The sequence below is a fragment of the Eublepharis macularius genome, chromosome 7 (assembly GCF_028583425.1).
Source record: "Eublepharis macularius isolate TG4126 chromosome 7, MPM_Emac_v1.0, whole genome shotgun sequence".
In the NCBI taxonomy this organism is placed as follows: Eukaryota; Metazoa; Chordata; class Lepidosauria; order Squamata; family Eublepharidae; genus Eublepharis; species Eublepharis macularius.
Window position 1 is genome coordinate 140,685,014 of NC_072796.1, and position 6,846 is coordinate 140,691,859.

General features: G+C 47.1%; 1 long non-coding RNA gene across 1 annotated transcript; it reads right to left on the bottom strand.

The window, feature by feature from the left end:
• Window positions 1-1,707: 1,707 nt before the first annotated feature.
• On the bottom strand, window positions 1,708-2,975 carry LOC129333769 (uncharacterized). Its single transcript, XR_008597449.1, has 2 exons — window positions 2,347-2,975; window positions 1,708-2,040 (listed from the first exon to the last, which is right to left on the bottom strand). It is a non-coding gene; the product is annotated as an uncharacterized LOC129333769 (long non-coding RNA).
• Window positions 2,976-6,846: the final 3,871 nt, after the last annotated feature.

Below are 6,846 nucleotides of genomic sequence, written 5' to 3' on the forward strand. Positions count from 1 at the left end.
GTTTGCAAAACTTTAGCAGGTTGTTTGGTTTCCGTTTTTTCAGTGCCTTTTCTGGGACTATCTGCAATCCTGGGGGGAAAGCCGCCAGCATTCTGTGATCCAGAGGAGTTAGCCGTGTTGGTCTGTAGTAGCAAAATCAAAAAGAGTCCAGTAGCACCTTTAAGACTAACCAATTTTATTGTAGCATAAGCTTTCGAGAATCAAGTTCTCTTCATCAGATGCCTGATACAGAGACTGATCAAATATAGAAGAGGAGGGGGGAGGAGGGGAGGAGAGAGAAGATGCAATTAGGGGGGAGAGGGAGGGTGCAGAAAGAGTAGGTTGCACCCTCCCTCTCCCCCCTAATTGCATCTTCTCTCTCCTCCCCTCCTCCCCCCTCCTCTTCTATATTTGACCAGTCTCTGTACCATGCATCTGACGAAGAGAACTTGATTCTCGAAAGCTTATGCTACAATAAAATTGGTTAGTCTTAAAGGTGCTACTGGACTCTTTTTGATTTAGCATTCTGTGAGTGGGTCGTCCCTATCAGGACATGTGGAAATGACCCTTATATACTTAGACTTCCAAAAGGTTTTTGACAAGTTACTTCCCCAAAGGATCCTAAGTAATCTTAGTCATCATGGAATAAGAGAACGGATCCATTTATGGATTAAAAATTGGTTAAATGACAGGACGCAAAGAGTAGGAATAAACAGACAATCCTAACACCTGGATAGCCCAGGTGAGCCTGATCTCGTCAGATCTGAGAAGCTAAGCAGGGTTGGCCTTGGTTAATAATTGGATGGGAGACCTCCAATGAAGACCGGGGTTGCAGACGCAGGCGATGGCAAACCACCTCTGTTAGCCTCTTGCCTTGAAAACCCCATTAGGGGTCACTCACCATAAGTCAGCTATGACTTGAAGGCACTCTCCATCACCCCCAGCAATACAGAGAAGTAAGCAGTGGGGTCCCACAAGGATCAATATTGGGGCCAGTGCTATTTAATTTGTTCATAAATAATCTGGAACTGGGGGTGAACAGTGTAGAGGCCAAGTTTGCAGATGACACCAAATTATTCAGGGTGATGAAAACCAAAGCAAATTGTGAAGAGCTTCAGGAGGATCTCCACAACTGGTGTGAGAGGGCAGCAACATGGCACATGACGTTCATTGTTGGCAAGTGTAAGGTGATGCAAATCGGAACCAAAAAATCCCAACTTCAAGTATATGCTAATGAGCTCTGAACATACTGAGATTGATGGAAGAAGCCCTTGGGGCCGTGGTGGATAACTCAATGAAAGTGTCAACCCAAGCGTGCCGCAGCAACGAAAAATACAAATTCTATGCTGGAGATTATTAGGAAATGGATTGAAAATAAAACAGCCCATATTATAATGCCCCGGTATAGATCTATGGTACAGCCTCATTTGGAATACCGTGTATTGCAACCCATGGCCGTTTTCACACTGCTTACCCGCTCGCGCAAAACTCCCAGAACGATGAGCCTTCCTGGCACGATTTCCTGGCGCCAGGAAGGCACATCGTTCCGGGAGTTTTGCGTGAGCGGGTAAGCAGTGCGAAAATGGCCCATATCTCAAAAGGGGCATTACAGACCTGGAAAAAGTACAGAAAAGGGAAACCAAGATGATGAGGGGGTTTTGGTGTCAGGCTATGGATGACAGGATATGGCAGACAGATCCCTGTACCATTGCAACAAGAAATCCAAGCTCTTGGTTAAATGGTTTTATTCAGAAATCAAATCATTTCCATATATATGTCCATAGAATTACTCAGAGGCATAAAAGCATCTCAGCAGTAAGAGCAAGATTGACAGGAATAGAAACATGTGAGAAGATCCTTCCTCTTGACCTACATGGCTGCTCCTTCCCCCCTCCCAACAGTAAACAAGACTTTTGGCACACATATTTGTACTATCACGTCGAGACAGTGAGAAAGCAAGAGATCAAAGTCGAGACATAGCAAGGCATGGGAGTGAGCAGTCTACAAGGTCACGAACACTGGAAGTTTCTACAGTCCATTAGATAAGCACCTGCAAGCAGCCTGTGAAAGAAAAGAGTTATAGCATTGGCAATAGGACATCAAGTTACAGTATGAAACATTGGTTCAGTATTAGCATTGGCATGCATGGGGCTCAGACATGACATCTGGAAAACCTTTCCTTTGATGACATTATATACCACCCTTCGGGATGACTTAACACCCACTCAGAGTGGTTTACAAAGTATGCCGTTATTATCCCCACAACAAAACACCCTGTGAGGTGGGTGGGGCTGAGAGAGCTCTGGAGAGCTGTGACTAGCCTAAGGTCACCCAGCTGGCTTCAAGTGGAGGAGTGGGGAATCATACCTGGCTCTCCAGATTAGAGTCCTGCCGCTCTTAAGTGACTGACCCAAGGTCACCCAGCTGGCTCCAAGTGGAGAAGTGAGTCCACCTCTGTAAACCAGTGCTTGGAGTCAACATCAGGGGGCAGCCGTGGCCTCCGTGGCCTGTTTGTAGGCTCTCCAGAGCAATTGGAGGAAAGCAAGGTAAAAACAATGTAAATAAATGTCCTTAATTAGGAAGCTAAGCTGTGGTAACCAACCTGTTTCACTAGATGGGACTGTCTTTGTGTCCCGCTGGAGCTTCAGAGAAATGAATGGGGTTTAATTATAACCCACAGAAAACGCTCGAACCCTCTCGCCAAGCCCCAAGCCTTCATTATATTTTGGCGCCTGTGAGTTGTTAGCTTCAGAAATGAGTAAGAGGTTATTTTTAACTGCGGAAGATCTGGCCACGGTGTAATGAACACCTTCCTTAAATAATTCCTTCCTGATCCCCTTTATCCTTGTGTGGGAAGCGGGGATGCTCTGCAGCTGGAGGGTTTGTATCCGCATTGTGAATGTTTACGGACAGCTTTGCCATGCACGCCAAGAGGTTAAGGAAACACAAGCAAATGATGATTATTATGTATTGTCGAAGGCTTTCACGGCCGGAGAACGATGGTTGTTGTGGGTTTTCCGGGCTGTATTGCCGTGGTCTTGGCATTGTAGTTCCTGACGTTTCGCCAGCAGCTGTCCCACAACAACCCACAACAACCATCGATTATTATTATCTTTGCCAACAATAAATAAAATCCACTAGGGAAGTATTTTCAGGACCACGTAAGTATGATAAAGGGGATAACAATCTAGAAAAACCATACCTCTGCCAGGAGGAATGGGGCGTAGGCAGCGCTGAAGATGTGGGGTGGGGGGGACAGGAGAGCAGGGGGGTCAGCTGACAGTGAGGTTTGCTTTTTAAAAACAGCAGAAACTTTCCTTACCTGGAAACAAGATCGCAGTCTTTAAATAAACAATGTTGTGCCCCAAATTTTAAAACCGTGTTTGAGCATCCTCCATTGGAGGAAATCAGTTCACTAGGTAGGGCTATACCTCCTGGCTATGAATGTGGCTGGCAAAGCTTAAGGTCAATTTTCTTTCTTTTTCTTTTAATTCACCGTCTTTCCTGCTCCTCCCTGGCTTCTCAGGCTTCATAAGCATCAGAATTCTGAAAACAAGTATTTGGAAACGTTACCCAGGGGAAAAAGCTTCAGGGTGGGATGGCCTGATAGGGTGGCGGGCAATTGCACAGGGGCTTGCCCCAATGCCCTCTGATGGCTGGCGACTGGTGAGAGATTGCAAACCACCCAGCAATAAACCCACTACCAGCAAGCGATGTCACTTCCTCAAGTGACATCATCATGCTAGAGGCAGGCACGCTCCCATGCTTTACAGGGGCCAATTTTTGCCCCAAACAGGCTGAATTGGCCCTGTACAAATCACAGGAGCGTGTACACTGTCAGAGAAATGGTGTCACTTCCTGGAAGTGATGTCATTGCGGTAAGTGCAGGGTCCCCTCCTCCCACCAGGAGGGTATAGGGACCTGGCAACCTTAGGTGGCCACCACTTTATACCTTTCCAGTCCTAGTTCATAAATGTTTAAAGTCTGTTGTCAGATGCGCCCCACTTATTTGTCATGTATGTCTATTGCACTCTGTGTTATATTCCGGGCCTCTGAGAATGTGTGGAGGAATAATTGTGTAGCTGTGAATTGCTTATCTTGCAGGTGGCTACTTCTGCTTTTTCAGCTGGCATGGGAAAGTGTCCTTGAAGTGCCGGCCAGAGCCGTGTCTCCCTGAAACATGGAATGAGCTCATCCTCCTCTTCCCCTCCCCCCTGCCCCATCCATCCTTCTAGGCCCTGTGCGCCTAAATTCTAACGGTCCTTATCCCAGGGTGGGAACCTTGCCCAATACCCAAGGCTTTTTTTCTGGGGAAAGAGGTGGTGGAACTTAGTGGGTTGCCCTTGGAGAAAATGGTCACATGCCTGGTGGCCCCGCCCCCTGATCTCCAGACAGAGCTGGAGCGGCGCAGAGGGCAATCTCAACTCCCTTCTGTCTGGCGATCAGGGGGCGGGGCCACCAGCCATGTGACCATTTTCAAGAGGTTCCAGAACTCCGTTCCACCACGTTCCCGCTGAAAAAAGCCCTGCCTATAACTAACATTGCTTTCCCCCTTTTCGCCACTGCTGCCAATGCTGTAGTCTGAGTGCACTGATCCTGATGGATCTCTAATAAAGAAACTTTTACTGGACTCTTGGAGTGTCTACAGTGAAGTATATGGAGATCTAACTGGCAGGGCCTGACATTGGTGAATACACAATAAGGTTGCCAGTTCCAGGTGAGGCATAATGCCATAGAGTCTGACCTCCAACCCAGCCAATTTCTCTCTATCATCTGGAGATGTTGTAATTCCAGGATATCTCCAGGCCCAATCTAGAGATTGGCAACCCTAATGATGCCATAGAGTCCACCCCAGGTAGGTAGCCGTACTGGCTTGCGGTAGAACAAGATTCGAATCTGGTGGCACCTTAGAGACCAACAAGATTTTCAGGGCATAAGCTTTTGAGAGTAAAAGCTTCCCCTTTCAAAGGCCTTGTTGATCTCTAAGGTGCCACCAGATTCAGATCCTGGTTTTCTCCAGGGGAACTGATCTCTGTCATCTGGAGGTCATTCATAATTTGGGGGGATTCCAGGGTCTGCCTGGGGACTGGTAACCCTAATATGTAAGGGGAGAGGTCGGGCTGTTGATTGGGGTGGAGCTGTGTTTACGGCAGCTCAGAGTTAATTGGAGGGCCAGTTTCATGAGGAAATGGGGACTTGTTGAGTGGAAGAATAAGCTAGGAGTGGATTTCTGAGGTAAGGAGATCAAGAATGAATAATAATATTATAATAACATTTGATTTATATACTGCCCTTCAGCGCAACTTAATGCCCACTCAGAGCAGTTTGTGTGTTATTATTATCCTCGCAACAATCACCTTGTGAGGTGGGTGGGGCTGAGAGAGCTCTGACAGAGCTGTGACTGACCCAAGGTCACCCAGCTGGCTTCAAGCGGAGGAGTGGGGAATCAAACTCGGCTCTCCAGATTACAGTCCCGCACTATTAACCACTACACCAAACTGAAGGTTTGAGAGGGGGTGAATGGTGGTTATCGACAGCAAAGAAAGGAAGGAAGAGGAAACAGAAAAAGCCAGGCCTTGTGTTGCTTTGGTCTAGAAGCAGGGCTCATTTCAAGGAGGGACGCACAGGAACGCAGTTCCGGCAGTTCTCCAAAGAGGTCACATGTCAGGTGGCCCCACCCATCTGACTCTCGGGCCTTTGGGGCCCATTTCGGCCTGGATTGGGGCCAAAATGGCCTGGATCAGGCCTCTGATGGGTGGTGGATCACTCTCCCGCTCATCAGTGGCCCAATCCTGACCATTTTGGGCCCCTTTTCAGATATTTTCAGCCCCTTTTTGCCATTTTGGGTCTAATTTTAACCCTGAAAGGCCAGGATTGGGTCCAAAACAACCAGAATAGGTGATATCAGGGGTGTGGCATACGCAAATCAGTTATACTAATGACACACTTCTGGTGATGGCAAGAGGCGTGGCATATGCTAATGAGTTATGCTAATGAGTTCCTCCAGCTCTTTTTCTATAAAATGACCCGTCTAGAAGAAACAGCATTGACCTAGCATTCAGGTGGTCGAAGGACAGCGGGGGGTGGGGGGCGCTAGACTTTTCCTCAGTCTTGGCACTGGTCTTTCTCTGTCCTAGATTTGTCTAGATTTGTCTGTCACGTGATTGTTGGGCAAGAATTACCTAATCTCAAGCAACGGAGGATGCTTTCCTCTGTGCCAATCATATTGCTTTATTCTGATCACGCCCTCTTCGAGCTACTTTGTGCTTTTGCTATGCTCCACACAGATCCCAAAAGGGTATGAGAATAAGCTCATCAAGAAACGATCTTTGGTGTGCCCTCTTAACTTGTCGTAGAATTATTTGGTTTTCAGCTCTTAAATGTCGATGGGAACCTTTTCGTCTAATCTTCTGGTGCTGGGTTAGAATAAAAATTCACAAACTTTGGTTATTCAGTTGCAGGGTGGTTTTCCTAAAGTTGCTGGTTAACTCTTCAACCAGAAGAGTTGCACCATCAAATAATTCATTTTTAGGATTCAAAGTCAATTGAAAATTTGGTTTTCCATACCCTTAGCATCGTAGGTCTCCAGCATGGTTGCCAACTCCAGCTTGGGAAATTCTTGGAGATTGGGGGGGCGGGTCTCTGAAATGCAGTTTGGGAACAGTGACGGAGCTCGGTGTGGATGTAATGCCATAGTCTGACTTGCAAAGCTTTTAGGGACACTCAAGTGCGGGATTTTATGTGTAATCCTCAATTCACGGGCAGGCTCTTCTTGCTTAGCACATATGAATGCCGCTTTCATGGGAGCTCCTTTGGTGTGGCTGCATCTACAAGTGATTCCAGAGGGCAAAGTGCCAATTCAGTTCT